Here is a 19,470-nt window from a genome sequence, read left to right as displayed (position 1 = left end):
CGGGAAGGTCTTGCAATAAACTCATTCAGATGGTGGAGGTAATGAGAAGGTGTGTGGAAATGGCAATCCAAATCCGGAAGGCTGTCAGCCAGCGAATTCAGAGTTTTGCTGATTTTATTCAACTGAAAAAATCTGTTTTTGCAGTCAGCGCTGCTGCTATCAGCCTCAAAGTCCAATTTGAGCAACACAAATAAACATCACAGGGCCAAGGAAAGAAGGACCATAGTATTTTAAAAAAATATATTTGCTGAATGGTTTAATTTTACAGATTCAACCAAATAAAACTCCTTTCTCAGAAATTCACTAATGACACATAACATTCTTTTTTTTCCTGCTAGGCAATCTAAATTATTAAAAGAAGTCTATTTTATGATAATTACGATAGTTTTGAAAAAAGATATTGAAAATGCATTTGTTGGATGGTTATAAACTCCTTGAGGGTCTGTCAGGTCTCTTATGTTCATTATTGCATGTCTGAGCCTAATACTGTGCCTGATACACAGCAGGCACCTTTGTGTGCTGAATAAATGACAGGTAAAAACTGTATAACTCTCTTGGTCCAATAATATTCGGATGATGACTGAGAGCTTACAGTTAACCCTTGAACATGTGGCAGTTAGAGGTGCTGACTCCCCATGCAGTCAAAATCCACATACAACTCTGATCCCCCAAAATGTAAACTAATAGATTATGGTTGACCAGGAGCCTTACTGAAACACTGATTAACAACATATGTTGTAAGTTATATGTATAATAGACTGTATTCTTACAATAAGGTAAGCTAGAGAAAAGAAAGTGTTACTAAGAAAATTGTAAGGAAGAGAAAATATACTCTCAGTATTTATTGAAGAAAACTCATGTATAAGTGAACCATGCAGTTTACATCTTGTTGTTCCAAGGGTCAGCTCTCCTGCACTTTGGCAAAAATGGTTTATTAACACATTCTTTACTCTCCTTCCAGCATCAAATCCCTCACTGTGAGGAGTTTGGATACCAGCTGCTGGCAGTAAGTCCAGGCTGGCTGAAGAGATAAAGGCATAGGCAGCTCGAAGACTGACTAAGGCCGGCAGAAGCTGCTTCTCATGCTGGGTGGGGATTGTTGTTCCTGCCAGGATCCTGTCCTAGAAGAGGCCACATGTTTCAGAGTCAGTGAGGACAGGAGTCTGGCAGGGGTTGGATATTTCACCCGCTTATTCACAATTTCTGAGATATGTTGAAAGTTAACACCCATACATCCTTAGGACAATCTAACATAACTAGCAGTCTGTATAGTAATGCATATATTAACTCACCTAAAACCCAGACAAAACTTACTCCCAAACTTCTGTAATAAGAAGACAAGTGCCCTGACTGGTTTGGCTCAGTGGATAGAGCGTCAGCCTGCGGACTGAAGGGTCCCAGGTTCAATTCCGGCCACGGGCATGTACCTCGGTTGTGGGCACATCCCCAATAGGGGCTCTGCAGGAGGCAGCTGATTGATGTTTCTCTCTCATCGAAGTTTCTGACTCTCTATCCCTCTCCCTTCCTCTCTGTAAAAAATCAATAAAATATATTTAAAAAAAAAAAAAAAAGAAGAAGACAAGTGCCCAGCTGGTGTGGCTCAGTGGATGAGTGTTGACCTACGAACCACGAGGTCATGGTTTGATTCCCAGTTAGGGCACATGCCTGGGTTGTGGGTTCAATTCCCAGTAAGGGGTGTGCAGGAGGCAGCCAATCAATGATTCTCTCTCACCACTGATGTTTTCCTCACTCTCCCTCTCCCTTCCACTCTGAAATCAATAAAAAGATGACTGCCCTAGCTGGTTGGGTTCAGCAGAGCCTACAGACCAAAGAGTCCCGAGTTCAATTCAGTCAAGGGCACATACCTTAGTTGCAGGCTCCTCCCTAGCCCGGGCCCTGGTCAGGGCTCGTGCAGGAAGCAACCAATGTGTTTCTCTCACATCGATGTTTCTCTTTGTCTTTCCCTCTCTCTTCCATACTCTCTAAAAATCAATGGAAAAATTTCCTTGGGTGAGGATTAACAACAACAGAAAAATAAAACAAAAAAAGATGACAACCAAAATATCTATGGCTTCATTAATGGCCAATTTTTAAAACTTTCTTAGGTGTATGTTAAAATAGAGTTCAGGCAATTGTGCAATTTATTTTCTATAACCAGCAGTTTGTAAAAGCTCCATTTCCCTTTTTATACCATTTCATTCCTTTAAAAATGGGAGGGAAATCTTCCTTCTCATTTCACCCTCATCCTACACCCTGGAAACATCACCATTCTGCCGCAAATACTAAGACACTGACACTGAAAGCAGCCTCTTATGTGACCTCAAGTAAAAGTCAAGCATTCTCTATACCTACAGCAGGCAACTGGTTTGTTAGTTTCACAGTAAGAAATTGGCCAGAAAACCTCATTTATAAAACTCCATGGAACACCTGAAGTAACTCGATAACCAGGACAGAGTTGGTACCTGCCCACCTCCATTTCCTGTTGTTAAGTCCAACTCTCTTTGTCCCAAGTCTGGACAAAAGGACAACACATCACAAAACCCTGCATTTGTTAGCCGTGCATTTGTTCTCAGACATAAGAATAATTAGGCACCAAATTACTCATGAGAAAAAATTCGTCCTACAGAGGAGAATAAGGCAAAACCGGAAATAATTTCATGTTGTTTTAAGTGCTTCTCTACCAGGTTTCTAAGGAATGTGAAGTCTCGTGGTAGTTTAAGGAGGCAACACTCCATTAGCAAAGCTGTCAAAAACTGCCTGGTACTTAAAATGAAACACTGAGCCTGTCTCATCATCCTCCCATGCAGGAAAAATCAGCCTTCTATCAAGAAGTGTGTTTTACTATGACTATTTCATAAAAGCAGCCCCCATATTTAACTGTAATGTGATTCTCTGCAATGCTATTCACAACCTACATTGATTATTTGATCCATTCAAGGATTTCTCTGCAATTTGGAAAAAACACTTTGCTAAAATGCTTGGGAGCTGTCATCAACCAACACCTTCCCCTAAAGGTAACTCATTTCTTCACATTAATAATGTGAGATTTTTGTCCTTGGCCAGGTAGCTAAGTTGGTTAGAGCATTGTCCTGATACACCAAGGTTGTGGCTTCGATCCCCAGTAAGGGCACAAGAATCAACCAATGATGCCCTGGCCGGTGCCGCTCAGTTAGAGCGTCAGACCGAGCTCTGAAGGGTCACAGGTTCAATTTCTGGTCAAGGGTATGTACCTGGATTGCAGGTTCCATCCCTGGCCCAATTGGGGTGCATGCAGGAGGCAACCAATTAATGTCTCTCTCTTACATCGATGTTTCTTTATGTCTATCTCTCTTCCTCCCTCCCTGGAACTCTCTCTAAAAAAAAAAAAAAAAAAAAAAGGGTTCAGGGGAGAAACCAAGATGGTGGCATAGGTAAACACCGGAGTTTGCTGCCTCGAACAACCACTTCAAAAATACAACTAAAAGACGTAACGGACATCATCCAGAACCACAGGAAGGCTGGCTGAGTGGAAATTCTACAACTAGAAGGAAAGAGAAAAGCATACCAAGACTCAGAGGAGGCGCAGTGCGGAAGTAAAATACTAAGGTGCGGAGGTGCATGCGGAGCGAGCTGGCAGCTGAGGGCGCGGTTGTTGTTTTCAATCGGGAGGGAGTCTCAGGCTCTGAGCTCCAGTTCCGGATGAGTCTCTAGGGACCCAGACTCATACGGGAGAAGCGGGACTGTCTGGCATCGGTAGGAACTCGAGGGCAGCTTTCTCTCCGAGGGGCTTGCAGCGATTACCAGGACACTGAGAAGCAGAGCCTCTGAAGGCTGGACTGAGAGCAGCCATAACTGCTAGCCCCGCCCTGTTGATCCCGTGGTACTCGCCCCGCCCAAGCCCTGCAGGGAGGCTTTTGCTGGATAGCCTCAGGCAAAGGCTAGATTAGCACCACCCTAGAGATCCAGGAGCCAGGAAACCCAGAGGTCAGAGTGGGACCATCCAGTTTGCGCTCCGTGGAACCATAAAGGACACACTCAGGGGGCAGACTCAGTGAGCACCAAAGCCCCATTGAAGCAAGTCTTGCCCCAGAGGGGTGTCTCCAGCACAGAAATTCCCCCACTGCAGACACAGCTGATTCTCACAGCCAATTGGCCTGGAGGTCAATTCCTCCCAGTGATAACTACAATAATCAAGCCTTAACTACAACAAGACTGTGCACAAAGACCACAAGGGGGTGCACCAAGAGTGTCCTCCTCAGATAATTGGGGAGGCTGAACCACTGGGCCCTAGAGGACACTCAGCACAGAAAACCACTTTATCAGCACAGGGAAGCATAAAAAACGCAGAGACAAAGAAAAAGGACACAAATGACAGAAATGGAGGAAAGCAAACTACTGGATATAGAGTTCAAAATCACATTTTTAAGGTCTTTCAAGAATTTTCTAGAAACTGCCAATAAACTTAATGAGATCTACAAGAAATCCAATGAGACCCTGGAGGTTGTGATAAAGGACCAATTAGAAATTAAGCATACACTGACTGAAATAAAGAATATTATACAAACTCGCAACAGCAGACTAGAGGATTGCAAGAATCAAGCCAAAGATTTGAAATAGGAAGAAGCAAAAAACACCCAACCAGAAAAGCAAAATGAAAAAAGAATCCAAAAGTACGAAGATAGTGTAAGGAGCCTCTGGGACAATTTCAAGCATACCAACATCCGAATTATAGGGGTGTCAGAAGAAGAAAGCAAGATATTGAAAACCTATTTGAAGAAATAATGACAGAAAACTTCCCCTACCTGGTGAAAGAAATAGACTTACAAGTCCAGGAAGCACGGAGAACCCCAAACAAAAGGAATCCAAAGAGGACCACACCAAGACACATCATAATTAAAATGCTAAGAGCAAAAGACAAAGGGAGAATCTTAAAAGCAGCAAGAGAATGAAACTCAGTGACCTACAAGGGAGTACCCATACGACTGTCAGCTGATTTTTCAACAGAAACTTTGCAGGCCAGAAGGGAATGGCAAGAATATTCAAAGTGATGAATGCCAAGAACCTACAACCAAGATTACTTTATCCAGCAAAGCTATCATTCAGAATTGAAGGTCAGATAAAGAGCTTCACAGATAAGAAAAAGCTAAAGGAGTTCATTACCACCAAACCAGTATTAGATGAAATGCTGAAAGGTATCCTTTAAGAAGAGGAAGAAGAAGAAGGTAAAGATACAAATTATGAACAACAAATACACATCTATCAACAAGTGAACCTGAAAATCAAGTGAATAATCTGATGAACAGAATGAACTGGTGATTATAATAGAATCAGGGGCATAGAAAGGGAGTGGACTGGCTGTTCTTGGGGGGGAAAGGAGTGAGGGGGATGAGGGAAGAGACTGGACAAAAATCGTGCACCTATGGATGAGGACAGTGGATGGGGAGTGAGGGAGGAGGGTGGGGTGGGAACTGGGAGGAGGGGAGTTATGGGGGGAAAAAAGAGGAACAAATGTAATAATCTGAACAATAAAGATTTAATTAATAAAAAAATAAAATCAATGGGAAAAATATCCTCATGTGAGAATTAACAAACAAAAAAGAATAAACCAATGAATCAACCAATGAGTGAAATGAGTACATAAATAAGTGAGACAACAAATCGATGTTTCTCTCTCTTGCTCTCTTTCTCTCTCTAAAATTTAATAAATAATGTGAGACTTTGGAAAATGCCATCCCCTCAATCCTCGTTTAACCTCTAAATTTAAAGCTACCAAGTAGAAGCAGGACATTGTAAGTTGGCCTAGTTTTACTCTTCTGGGTCCTTTTCATTTATACATAGGATCACCAGCTAGTTAACAGAAATTTAAGTTAATGGTAAAAAAGGTCTCTAAAACCTAAGACAATAGGGTTAGGAATGTGTAAAATACTCAGACTTTGATGGGAAAGTAAACATTGATTTTAAAAAATACTTTTTAAGGAAATAAATAAAGGCAAGTTTCTTCTTGACTTGGCATGTGTGAACTAATGAGCTAGGTCTGCAATGACAATGGAGGAATTTATTACTCTGAGGTAGTAAGGCAAAACACCTTGCCAAAGGGCAGATGAAAATACTGTGTGAGGGCCCTAATCGGTTTGGCTCAGTGGATAAAGCGTCGGCCTGCGGACTGAAGGGTCCCAGGTTCAATTACGGTCAAGGGCATGTACCTTGGTTGCAGGCACATCCCCAGTAGGGGGTGTGCAGGAGGCACCTGATTGATGTTTCTCTCTCATCGATGTTTCTAACTCTCTATCCCTCTTCCTTCCTCTCTGTAAAAAATCAATAAAATATTTTTTTTTTTTTAAAAAAAAGAAAATTCTGTGTGAGGGAGTAAGGGATCAGAAGGGGAAGGATACTCCCACAGGGTTATCTGGGCTTTGATGAGGGAAGACCAGGAAACACGGGGCAAACACACTGCTTGGGCAGCAGGAGGCCAGGAAGACTTTTCTGACATTTGTCATCTAGATGCCCAAGAAGAGACTATTTCATATCAATACTCTCAGAAAAGTACAAAGTCCCTTTTTCTGGTTAATTCTCCTTCTGTAGCCCTCCTCTTACCCACTGTGTTCTGGAAGTGGCCGGTTAAGTAGTCAGGAGCCAAACCTCCAGGTTTGAACAATGGATCAGCCTCAGTCTACCTGTATGGTATGAGGAACCACCCTTAATCACTGTCATGCCTCCTCTGAGAAGCAGATTTACCAACCACACCTACTTCTTCATGTCTGGTATACAGTCGGCGCCCAGTGAATGTCAGCTATTATAGTGACAACATATCACTGAAAGGTTTTGATGAATTACACATTTAGAAAAATAAAATCATGTTGTATTTTTGCTTGAATATTTTATTAAATAACTTTAATCCCTCAAAACAAAACTAGGCTTATTTGTTTTTTCAGTGGTACAATTTTTCAGAGAAGGGGAACATGGATTCTCTTGTTAATATCCTTTCTCTTCCACATAGACCTCAAGTCAGCCAGTTCACAAGTACTAAGTAATGTACCTGGAAAGCACAACACAAAGTCTTCCTGTGACACAGGTGAGCCTGGCAAGATTTTCGTCAAAGGAAGAAGGCACATGTGGCATAAGTAAGTCCACTTCTCAGTGTACCAGTTAGATGAAGCTTGGGAAGTGGCTGCTGTGCCTCTGAGTTGCCACTCCAATCCTTTTAGTGAAAGAAAATCCAGTGCTCAGTGCACTGCCTCTAGGTCCAGGCAATATACTTAGGAAGCATCTCAGAGAATGTATGTGAGGAAACCAATCTCCATAAATAAAATGGCATTTCCAATTCACAAGACCTTGCTTCTACTTAAAACAGAATATCAAGTGGGAAAAATCCCCACACAGTGCTTTCAAACCTGGCTCAATGTCACAGATGTTGCCCTGCATGAAGCCAGCACACCTGAGTCACACTGCCCAGCCCTGTGGACAGTCCCTCCCACTGGTAAGCACTGCACTTCTGTCCTCAGGAAGTGTTTGCACCAGGCCAGGGGACAGGAGCTAACCCCTATCCTTTCACACAGCACCTTTCCTATGGACATGCCATCCTGGTGGTGTTGTTACTAACATGACCACTATCAGTTCCGTCACACAAGTATTCAAAATACACTGGCCCACAACTTGGAAGTTGCTTAACCTTTCTGTTTTCTCCACATTCACTTTATCATCTTTAAGCCACGTCATTGGTGGGAGATATCCTTGATTGCCAACACACTGTAGGGTACTTCTTGGTTTGGTGTCTGGGATTTATTTGAAGGGAGCCTGGGAGGAAGGGATGGACAAAACAGCACATGGGTCTTGGTTAAAGCTGGGCAACGAGTATTAAAGAGCTCATTATTCCATTCTCTCTACTTCTGAACATGCTAAAAGTTTCCATAACTAAAAGTGCTTTCAGAGGCCATTTCTGATGTGCACATACTGGTAAAGGTTCCAGAGAAAATAAAACCCTCTCCAAGCCCTAACTCTCCTGTGCTTCTATTTAACTCAGATGTTCAGTTTTCCTACTGTTCTCAGTAAAAACTTCCCACGCCTGTTCCAGGACCCCCGATGCTTGGGCCTCCTGCTGTCATCGCACGCACTCTAGCACAAATCAATTGGCCTCCTCTGATAGCTCCAGAGTGCCTCTCACAAAACCACTGTCACAAAGCAGTCAGTAAAAACTCCTCCACTTCCTCAGTGCTACAAACCACTGTGACAGGAAATAACAAAACCTGCACAGGGACTTGCTTCATACTGTCATCCTCAAATCACAGGAGCTGGTTTCATTTGTGACACTAAGTGACTGGAGTAAAGAGGGTCTTCAAACTTGCTGAAGAGGTTTTTAAATACCAGTGGCCAGAACTCACCCGCAAGCAATTAAATCTGAACCTGCAGGGCTGGAACCCAGACCTGTACCCACATGAGTCATGTGAGAGAATGGTGTATGTCAGTGTGTGTATATGTGTGAGTGTGCATGTGTTTGCATGTAAATGTGTGTGTACATATGTGAGTTTGCATGTGTGCATTTGAAGGTATGTGTTTGTAGGTAAATGTAAATATGTGTATATGTATGTGAGTGCAAGTATGTATATGCAGTGTATGTAAATGTGTATGTGTGTGTGTATGTATATGTATATGTACATGTATATGTGTGTCTTTCCTTGCTCGTGATTTTCGGAGCTCCACCCAAGTCTAATAACGCTGTGGTAAGGGTTAAGCACTGTTGCCCAGGCCATGCATTTAGCCTGATGTTCTAGACATCCTCAGCACAAGCCCTGACCTCTCCTCTCACAATGCCCGTGGAGTCTAACCCCCGACAAGTCATTTTCAGACCATACTGTCAGAAAGCTCATCCCCTATCATGCATAGGACCTTGCTCCCATTGGCCCTAATTCTAAACAGAGTAAATCTTGTCCCCTTTCTAAATGTTTGAAGAGACGGAAGGAAGCTACACTGAAGTCAGAGTTAAGCTTTCTATTTCATTGTCGAGGAGCTTTTAGGAAACCTGTTTTTATCACCTGAATCAGAGAGGTTAAAAACTCAAGCAAGAAGGGGAACAGAGATGAGGAACATTACAGAAACATACACAAAGTCAACGTAGATATGAGAGTGAGGGTTCATTTATGTGTTTTTGAGAAACTGACGTTGCTATAAACAGTTACTCACTCTGATGGAGAATAAAAGATCCTCATTATCCCCACAAAGGGATTTTCCAGATACCAGATACTCTCTGGGGGATAAAAAAGCCACATTGCCCTGCTTTAAAAGATAAGAGCACTTTTTCTGGGACACAGTTATTATCTTGATTGTATATAAAAATTCCCCTTTTACTCTACAGCTGGATGCTTTGCCAGTGGCTGGTGTTTTATAGTCCCCATGCTAAGCATTAAAAAAAAAGAAAAAGTTTTTTTTTTCTGTTCAGGAAGCATTTTATTGTTTCTCCCAGTTTAAGAATTTTACTGACAGAAAAATCAACACTTTCAGAAAACCTCCTCCATAGCCTTGCTCAGCTTCTGAATCTTGGTTTTTGCAGACATATCAATGTATTTCTCTCCAATACAGACAATCATTCCACCCATGACTGACGAGTCAATCTTAACTTTCAATTTCAATTATTTGGCTTTTACTTAGGAAGTTATTCAGGACTGTATTTTTTTGTTTGTTTTGTTTTGCTTTTAATTAAGAAGGAGTGGCTTCATCTAAAGGAGATGCAGTGGTCACTGTGTATGGGACTTCTCCATGGTGGACATTCATCAAGGTAGAAAAGGCAGAAACAACATCTGGGGTGTTGGTCAAGTGACCATTTTCAGCAAGCAAATTGATCAGGTTGGACGCGAGGTCATGCCACTCAGGCTTTTCTCTTTAAACAGAATGCTTTGCAAAGGGATTCAAAATCAAAGCAGCCATTTTGGGTTCCTTCAAGATTTGTGCTACTCTCAACAATTCCTTTTCTACTTGTTCCAGTTTATTCTGTTTAGATGCAGCAGAATAAAGAGCAGTGTCATAGCTACCTTTGATACCATATACCTGAACAAGTGGCTGCACAAGCTTGGCAAACGGCCTGGCCACAGATGTGCTGAAGCATAGCACCTTTTGAGAGAGCATGGACAGGCCATCTTCTCCTGGTGGGCTATAGGTCCCCTACCTAAGCATTTTGATCTTCCTTTTTTTAAGCAAAGGTTTTGAGCTCCTATCTGCTTAAAGGAAGGAGTGGGCAGTTTCTGGAAGGGATGACCGCTGGGGTGCTCCTCCAGCCAGCACGGTGGTCCCAGCACAGCCCATCCTTCACTGCTGTGTTGGGTAAGCAGCTGCCCTGGGCTTGGGGTAGAGAGTCCTCCTCCTGTGTCAGCACCAACAGAGGGCTCAGAAGTCACCCAAGAGCCCTGGAACCAGCTTCCACACGAGAGATGAGTCATGGCTTCTGCTTTTCAAGGGAAGCAAAAAGCCCAAATTTTAATGTGAAAACTCCTGGTTATTATTTTTTATTATTATTAAATTTATTGGGGTGACATTGGTCAACATGAACATATAGGTTTCATATGTGAGTTTCTAGCTCCTTTTTTCTTTAATTTTTTAAATAAAACTCCTGAGTTTTAAAGGTTGGAAACATGCGTGGGGAAGAATAAAACACAACTGCAAGAGAAACAGATCCTTGGGCTTTCAGTCTGTGGTTCCACTCCACACAGACCACCTGCAGTCTGAATCTGTCTTCATTCAAAACCATCTGCTCAGGACACCTAATGAAAGTAGGCAGTGATGGAACACCCTTAATGAGAACACTTAGTCCCTGAGTCTGCTGAAATCCAGGACCAGCAACTAAATGAGATCTTAGAATTCCAAAAGGATAGAAAGGAGGTCCAATTAATGACACATTTTCTTAGCTATTGGCTAAGAAAAAGATCAGGGGACTTTGGGAAAATGTCCCCTGGCATTGTGGCATCCAAGTGAGTTCACAGATCTTCACAAAAAAAGTAAAATATTTAACTATGAACACATCAATCTGAAAAATGACATGAGTAGGTTTAAATACAAGAAGAAAAAAGAAGTGGGATATGGCCTGGCCGGTGTGGGTCAGTGGTTGAGCATCAACCTACAAACCAGGAGGTCACCGTTCAATTCCTGGTCTGGGAACATGCATGGGTTGCAGGATTGATCCCCAGTGTGGGGTGTGCAGGAGACAGCCAATCAATGATTCTCTTTCATCATTGATGTTTCTATCTCTCTCTTCCTCTCCCTTAAAGAAAGAAAGAAAGAAAGAAAGAAAGAAAGAAAGAAAGAAAGAAAGAAGTGGAATATGGAGAAGTAGCAGTAATCCACAAAATGATAAACCTTTATAAAGCCTTTAGTAAAAATCAGAAAGTTGGTGAGATTCCAAAACAATGTGATTCTAATTTGTTCTCTTATAAAATATATACACACAAAAAGACTGAAGTGTGTACATCCTATATAATAAAAGCCTAATCGACCAAATCGACCAAAGAGTGGAAAGACCAGTCACTATGACATGCACTGACCACTAGGGAGCAGACGCTCAATACAGGAACTGCCCCCAGCCCACAGGCCCCAGGCCAGCCAAGGCGGGTGCCAGCAGGGGCCCCCTGATTGCCCCACCAGTCAGCCCACAGATAGGCCCTGATTGCCAGCCAGGCCTAGGGATCCTACCCATGCAGGAATTTTGTGCATCAGGCCTCTAGTATCAAAATATTATTGTTAACAATTTAATCTTCCTAGCAGTTGTCTTTCAGAGGTAAGATTCTCAATTGCTTGTTTTCTTCACCTCCAGTGCCTAATGTTTCCTATAATGAGTATAAACTGCCATTTAAAATAATGATAATAAGCAATTATAAAATTATAAAAGTTACCCTTTCTAACTTGGTTGAAGGGTTGAAGTTTTAATGAGGATGACTATAGTGCCAGTGGTCTGGTCAGAAAATCTCTAAAGCAGCAATTTTAAACTGGTGAGCTACAAGATTTTCTTTTTTAATATATTTTTATTCATTTCAGAGAGGGAGAGAGATAGAAACATCAATGATGAGAGAGAATCATTGATCAGCTGCCTCCTGCATGCCCCACATTGGGGGTCAAGCCTGAACCAGGCATATGCTCTGACCGGGAATCAAACCATGACCTCCTAGTTCATAGGTCAACGCTCAACCACTGAGCCACGCCAGCTGGGCCCACAGATTTTTTAAAACATGCAACAGTTGACTATTTTAGTCAGGGGCACTGACCTCTTTTCCCTTAGATTGTCAAATAAAAAAGTGAGACCCGACTGACGTGGCTTAGTAGTTGAGCATCCACTTGTGGGACAGGAGGTTACAGTTCGATTCCTGGTCAGGGCTCATGCCCGGGTTTTGGGCTTGATCTCCCCCAGTGAGGGGTGTGCAGGAGGTAGCGGATCGATGATTCTCTCTCATCATTGAGATTTCTATCTCTCTCTTCCTCTCCCTTCTTCTCTCTGAAAACAATAAAAACATATTAAAAAAAGAAAACAGGTGCTTAACAAATCTTTTTTAAAAAATTGAGATGTTTTACATTCTATTTTTGCCTGGAGTTTTCCAAGTCAAATGTGTATCACAGACTCAGCCAGCATTTCAACTCAGACAATCCCCATTTCCAGGGCTCAGGCCAGGACTGAATAGTGTAGGCCTACAGGCATTGACTGTGTCCCCTGAGCCACTGACATATATGCAGAAGCCAGTAGACTAGGGCTTCCCATGTATACTTCTGTGTGAATTTATTATCAATTACATCATTCTCCCTTTGTGTCTGTACACCTTTAATGAAGTATACTTATGTACCTTGATGGAGAAGTTTCTGGTTGGCATCAGTGGAGGGACTGGTAGACACCTTTGCAGGAACACCTGTGGAGGATTTCTTGAGAAGAAAGGTACCAAGATGAGTAGAACCATCTTTCTTATTTTATTTTATTGATTTTAGAGACACATCGATTGGTTGCCTCCTGCACCCCGACCAGGGCTGGAGATTGAACTTACAACCCAGATATATGCTCTTGACAAGGAATCAAACCAGCGACCCTTCTGGTCAACGGCCAATGTTCTAATTTAGCAACACCAGCCAAGGCTAAAAGAATTTTTTAAAGCGTGTCTTGTAGGCAGGATATAGTTGGATCTTGCTTTTTTATTCAGGACGACAATCTCTCTACAGTGAGTATAAGTATTAATATGATTTTATTTAGGTCTGCCATTTCTATTTATCTCATCTGGTTTTTGTTCCTTTGTCCCTCCTTCCCTATTTCCTTTCATGTTAATCAATTTTTTAAAATTCTATTTTAATTCCTCAATTGACTAGTTCTTTGTCTTCAAATTATACCTTAGTGATTGCTCTAAAGACTACGGCATACATCTTTAACTTATCACAATCCACTTGAATGTTTATTTATATTGTCAGGAGAAAAAAGGAAACTTGCAACAATATAATTCCATTTAATCCCTATCCATATTGTTCTACCTTATACCTTTATGTGTGACAAGCCCATTAGTAGTGTTCTTTTTCCTTTAAATACTGACATATCATTTTAAAAAGTTAAGAAAAAGTAAAGAATTAGTCTTTTAAATTTATTGATATCTACCATTTCTAGTGCTCTTCATTCCTGCTTATATATCCTTTAGTACTTCTTTTAGTGTACTCTTTACTACATTTTCTCTGAATTCTTTTGACACATTTTCATTTCATTTTTTGAATATATATGTTTTAAAAATATTTTTTTATTGGTTTCAGAGAGGAAGGGAGAGGGAGAGAGACATAGAAACATCAACAATGAGAGAGAATCATTGATCTGCTGCCTCCTGCATGCCCTAAACTGGGGATCGAGCCCACAACCCAGACATGTGTCCTGACTGGGAATTGAACCGTGACCTCCTGGTTCCTAGTTGAATGCTCAACCACTGAGCCACACTGGCCAGGCTTGTGGATATATTTTTAATAGTTTTTTAAATTATGGTTTCCTTTTTAAAAAGCACATACAATTTACCACCTAAATCATTTAAAAACAGGTATTTTATTTTTTTAAATATATTTTATTGATTTTTTACAGAGAGGAAGGGAGAGGGATAGAGAGTTAGAAACATCGATGAGAGAGAAGCATCGATCAGCTGCCTCCTGCACACTCCCCACTGGGGATGTGCCCGCAACCAAGGCACATGCCCCTGACTGGAATCGAACCTGGGACCCTTGAGTCCGCAGGCCGGTGCTCTATCCACTGAGCCAAAGTGGTTAGGGCTAAAAACAGGTATTTTAAATCTTTATGCTAAAGCCAACATCTGGTGCCACCAGAAGTTAGTTACTATTGACTGTCTTATTTCCTAAGGGTCTCACTTCTCACTTCCCTTTTACTTTGCATGTTAAAAACTGGACACTGTAGCCCTGGCTGAGTAGCTAAGTAACTCAGTTGTGGGTTCAATTCCCAGTGAGGGCACATACCTGGGTTGTGGGCTCGACCCCAGGTTGGGCGAGTATGGGAGGCAACCAATTGATGTTTGTCACATAGATATTTCTTTCTTTTTCTCCCTCCCCCCCCCCCTCTTAAATCAATAAAAACATATCCTTGGATGAGGATTTAAAAAAACCAAAACACATAAAACTGAACACTGTGGATAATACATCACAGCAACATTTCATTCTGTGTGGGTTCTGAGGTTAGCGATTTTGTTATCACAGGCAGTAACTTGACTGGTTCCAAACCACAGCACATAGGAACTGATATCTCTGTTCTTTCTTATGGCTTCTCATTTTTTTAACCTACCATCTTTGTGGTGGTCTCTCTCATACCTATGTAATGAGTCGTAAGCAGAGGCTCAGAGCTGAGACTTGGTTTTTCTGTAATTTTCTTGCTTCTAGGGATTCCTTCCCCGTTCACCACTAATTTCCAGATGCTCTGTCCTCTGAAACTTTAAGCCCATAAGGGTTTTACTATATGCCATCTACAATGCACATGGTTTAAAAACACAGTAAGAATTCACAAGTCTGGCCCCACATTGCTCTTCTATCAAGGATGTATTTCTTTTTGGCCTATGCCTGCTTTCTGACTGAGTATCCAGCCTCTCCCCACACATACTGTTCAACTGAACAGTATTTGGGGGAGTTTGCACTCAGAATTTGAGCTTCATGCCTTCCGTAATTTTTTCACTGCCTAGAATTCCCGTTTACATTCCCAGCTGCCTGAACTCTGGTCAGTAAGGCTGAGGTTTTTCTCCCTCTCCCAGTCCCATTTTCTGTAGCTAAGGGAGTTAGACGTCTAAGACCCTTGAGCTAGAAAGCCACAAGTTCCCAATTTTTATCATTTCCCATTAATTTTTGGAGATTAAACATCTCCTGTTGTGTCTGTTTATGGACACTTTCCAGTGTCTTTAAGTATTTAATTTTTAAAATCTAGTTTTTATAATGGTTATAGAATGAGGGTTCCCACCACCCCCTAACAACTCCTCTACCATTAGTGGAAACACCTACCAAAGAGTTTAACTGGTAAATGAGAGAGTCCAGAATCAATCACGATTAAAAGGAAGGGTCTTAGGCTCAGATTATCTCTGAGTCCTCGATGCTTAACAGTGCATGGCACCTAACAGGTGTTTAGTAAACACTTGCTGAAAGATGACTGCAAACATGACTTGGGTTTACTTTTAGTTCACAAGTCATTTACTACTATGTAATCTACTATTCAATGTTACTCAACCTCGAGGCAAAACTAACTTGCATGAAACAATGACAAAACAAAGTTCTTGGATAGTAAAAATTGGAAACAATCTCATAGTCTAAAAGAAAAAAAGAGAGACTTGTTAAATTATGGCAGATAGTAGTAGACTACCATAGGATATGTGAAACATTTTAGAATAATGATTTTATTGGTATGAAGAAATGTTCTGTATGTTAATTTGAGGGGAAAGAATTCAAGTTACAAAATAAAAAACAACCAGATCTGGATATGATTTCTAGTTCCACTATTTAGTACCTACACTATTCACCTTGTGCAATTTAACCTATGATCCGGTTTGTTCACCTGTAAAATATTGACAATGGTAGAACCTTCTTCATGGGCTTGTGATATCCACATAACAATTGCTCAAAAAATATTAATTTCACGTATACAGTAAATAGTTGTAAAATGTTAAATAAGTAGTCATAAAAATCTTGTTAAAATTAAATATGTTAATTTTATATTTATGGTAACAGTATGAGGATTATGTTTTTACTTTGTCTTTTGTGTTTCAATCTTTTTTGTTTTGTCTTTTAGAGAGCTGTTTAAGTATATATAGGTGATAAATGATATGATGCCTAGTATTTGTTTTTAAAATATCCTGGAGCCATAGCCGGTTTGGTTCGATTCCAGTCAAGGGCACATGCCTGGGTTGCAGCCTCCATTCCCAGTAGGGGGCGTGCAGGAGGCAGCAGATCAATGATTCTCTCTCATCATCATTGATGTCTCTCTTTCTCCCTCTCCCTTCCTCTCTGAAATCAATAAAAATATATTCAATAAAATATCCTGGATATTATACTTGAATTAAATGTTTATTTTAAAAACGACTCCAGAGACAGATGAAACAAGAAAGGAAGAATAGTGACCACTGTTGAAGCTAATTGATGGATATATGGGCCTTTCACTATGCTGTTTTACTTATAAAAAATTTTCCAAACTAAAAGCTAACCAAAACAGAAAACAAACAAACACACACACACACACACACACACACACACACACACACACACACATATATATGTATGGCCTCTAAATAGTGGGTTGATGGGTAATCCTATATAATAAAGAGCTAATATGCTAATTAGACTGAACAGCAGAAGGACCATCCAGACGACCTTCTGAATGACCTTCTGGACGAAGCCAGGGCTGTGAGGGCCTGTGAGGGCCGGCCAAGGTTGTGAGGGCCGGCTGGGGCTGCAAGGGCCGGCTGAGGCAGCCAGGGCTGCAAGGGCCAAGCCCCTTGCACGAATTTTGTGCATCCGGCCTCTAGTTTTACTATAAGAAACTATCTTAGTTTTATAATTGGGGGGTGAGGGGGAGGGTTGTTCTCTCTTTTTCAATCCTCATGGGCCAGACTGAGCTACTTCTAGCTTCAGCTCTGTCCCCCACCCCACTTGCTGTACAGCTCTGCACCCCACCCTACATCACCTTTCTGGGTCTCAGTAATTCACCTATGAAAAGAGCTGTGTAGGCCTACAGCAGTTGCTTGGATGGTACTGATAGAAATAGGAATTGAGAAAAGGGAGAATTCAGCTTGGTCTGGAGTGAGTAGCTGGAGAAGGTCAAAGGATGAGTCATGGAAGAAGCAGGCCTTGAGTGGGTGGAATGTGGCTGAGCTAGGGGGAGTAAATTCCAGGTGAGGTAACAACAGCATGAGTGAAACCAGTGTGGGAGAAAGCTACACCGTTGGATGGCAGTTGGTGTGTACAGGGATAGGCACAGCTGGAGCCAGCAGGCAGACTAGTCTTAAGAGAAACAATGAAGTCTGATAGGTAAGTGGAGATCAGATGATAGGAGGGAAAGAGCAATGGTTACCAAGACAGTGACTAATGTCCTCGTTTTAAGAAAAGTTCATTAGAAGAAACACTGGGTCAGGGAGACTACTTAGAAGAATCCACATATACAGGTTATTAGCACTGAAAAGACAGATTTGAAAGCTACTTAGGAGGAAAAAATAGCAGTTTTGGGGGAAAGCGCTCATTAACATAATGACTAAAGTAGAGACAAAGTAAAAAACAAGTCTAAGAGGTCCCAACCTTTTTTTAGGAACTACTTTCAGCCTTTCATGAAGAGACAGAGATGTGAAGAAAGAGAGTAAATGGAAAGACAAGGGAGCATACACCCTTCATGCCACAGGAGATTTCTGAACCTACCAGTAAAATTCTGAAAAAAGGCCAAAGCTTTTGCCACCTTGAAACCCCTTTCTCTGAGGGATCTCAGAAGCTTTAGCCCAAAAGGAATGGATGAAAATATGGCAGATTGTAAACAAGCATATCAAGATTTACTAACAGATCCCCAGCTACAGGTTGGGACCTCTTGTGCTAATATTTCCAGCCAAAAACACCAGCAAGACAGTGGGAATGCAAAACAGCATTCATTTGATGTCAAATGAAGCCTTTAGCAAGGAGTAGGACAGGAGAGGCAACAGGCATGCATTAGCCTGAAGCCTCCTCTAAGTCACTGGAGGTTAATGGCTGGCACAAAGGCTGATCCGCTCCAGTATGCTTGGCCACATTCTTGGGCCTCCTAGATGCCAAATGCCACTATCTTTACAATGACACTCTGATAAATAAAAGCTTTTATAAACCACATGAAGTGTGGTCCAATTTTCATTGCATGTTTACTTGTTGGCTGGGGAAATTTTGTCACTGTTAATCATTTACTTTTGTACAAAACAACCTTTATTTGTGCCATATGATTAATAATTCTTCTACTGTCATAACTGGCCAAATATATGTCAAAACCAGGGTAGCCCTGGCCAGTGTGACTCAGTGGTTGGAGCGGATTACATTCTCCATCAGGGCATATACCCAGGTTTTGGGTTCGATCTCCAGTCCTCAATGTGTGTAATCCATGTTTCTATCTCACATTAGTGTTTCTCTCTCTCTCTCTCTCTCTCTCTCTCTCTCTCTCTCTCTCTCTTTCTCTCTCTCTTTTTCTCTCTCACTCTCTTTCTCTCTCCTCCCTTCTCCCTCTTCCATCCTCTCCCTCTTTTTGTTAGCACATAGCTATTGCTGTCACAATTAAGAATACAGAACAAACCATAAAAATGATAAGGCAACCTATTGAATAAGAGAAAATATTTGCAAGTCATATATCTGATAAGGGGTTAATATCCCAAATATATAACAAACTAATACAACTCAATAGCCTAAAATACTCCAATTAAAAATGGGCAGAGGATCCGAATAGACATTTTTCCAAAGAAGACATATAGATGGCCAACATGCACATAAGAAAATGTTCAATATCACTAATCATTAGGGAAATACAAATGAAAACCACAATGAGATATGACCTCACACCTCTTAGAATGCACATTATCAAAAAGACAAGAAACAGCAAGTATTGGCAAGGATGTGGAGAAAAGAGAACCCTCATGCACTGTTGGTGGGAATGTAAATCGGTGCCGCCACTATGGAAAACAGTGTGGAGGGTCCTCTAAAAATTAAAAAAAGAATTACTTTCCTGACCTGCATGTCTCAGTGGTTGACCTGTGAACCAGGAGGTCACGGTTCAATTCCTGGGCAGGGCATATGCCCGGGTTGCGGGCTCAATCCCTGGTTGGGGACGTGCAGGAGGCAGCCAATGATTCTCTCTCATCAATCATATTTCTATTTCTCTCTCCCTCTCCCTTCCTCTCTAAAATCAGTAAAAAAAACCATTATATATATATATATATATATATATATATATATATATATAAAAGAATTATATATATATATATATATATATATATACATATAAAAGAATTATCTTATGACCCA

At 41.2% G+C, this 19,470-nt stretch overlaps 1 protein-coding gene and 1 pseudogene across 2 annotated transcripts in view; both read right to left on the bottom strand.

Moving 5' to 3' along the window:
- The window catches only part of LATS2 (large tumor suppressor kinase 2), a 92,375-nt gene that overhangs the window by 29,683 nt on the left and 43,222 nt on the right, over positions 1–19,470 (bottom strand). The window lies entirely within an intron of this gene.
- LOC308512045 (ATP synthase subunit O, mitochondrial-like) lies at positions 9,471–10,095 on the bottom strand (annotated as a pseudogene). Its single transcript has one exon. The product of its transcript is annotated as an ATP synthase subunit O, mitochondrial-like (transcript).

The sequence above is a fragment of the Myotis nattereri genome (genome assembly GCF_964212035.1).
Source record: "Myotis nattereri genome assembly, chromosome: 2".
Lineage (NCBI taxonomy): Eukaryota > Metazoa > Chordata > Mammalia > Chiroptera > Vespertilionidae > Myotis > Myotis nattereri.
Note: the sequence above shows the minus strand (reverse complement) of the source record. Positions and strands in the feature narration are given on the sequence as shown.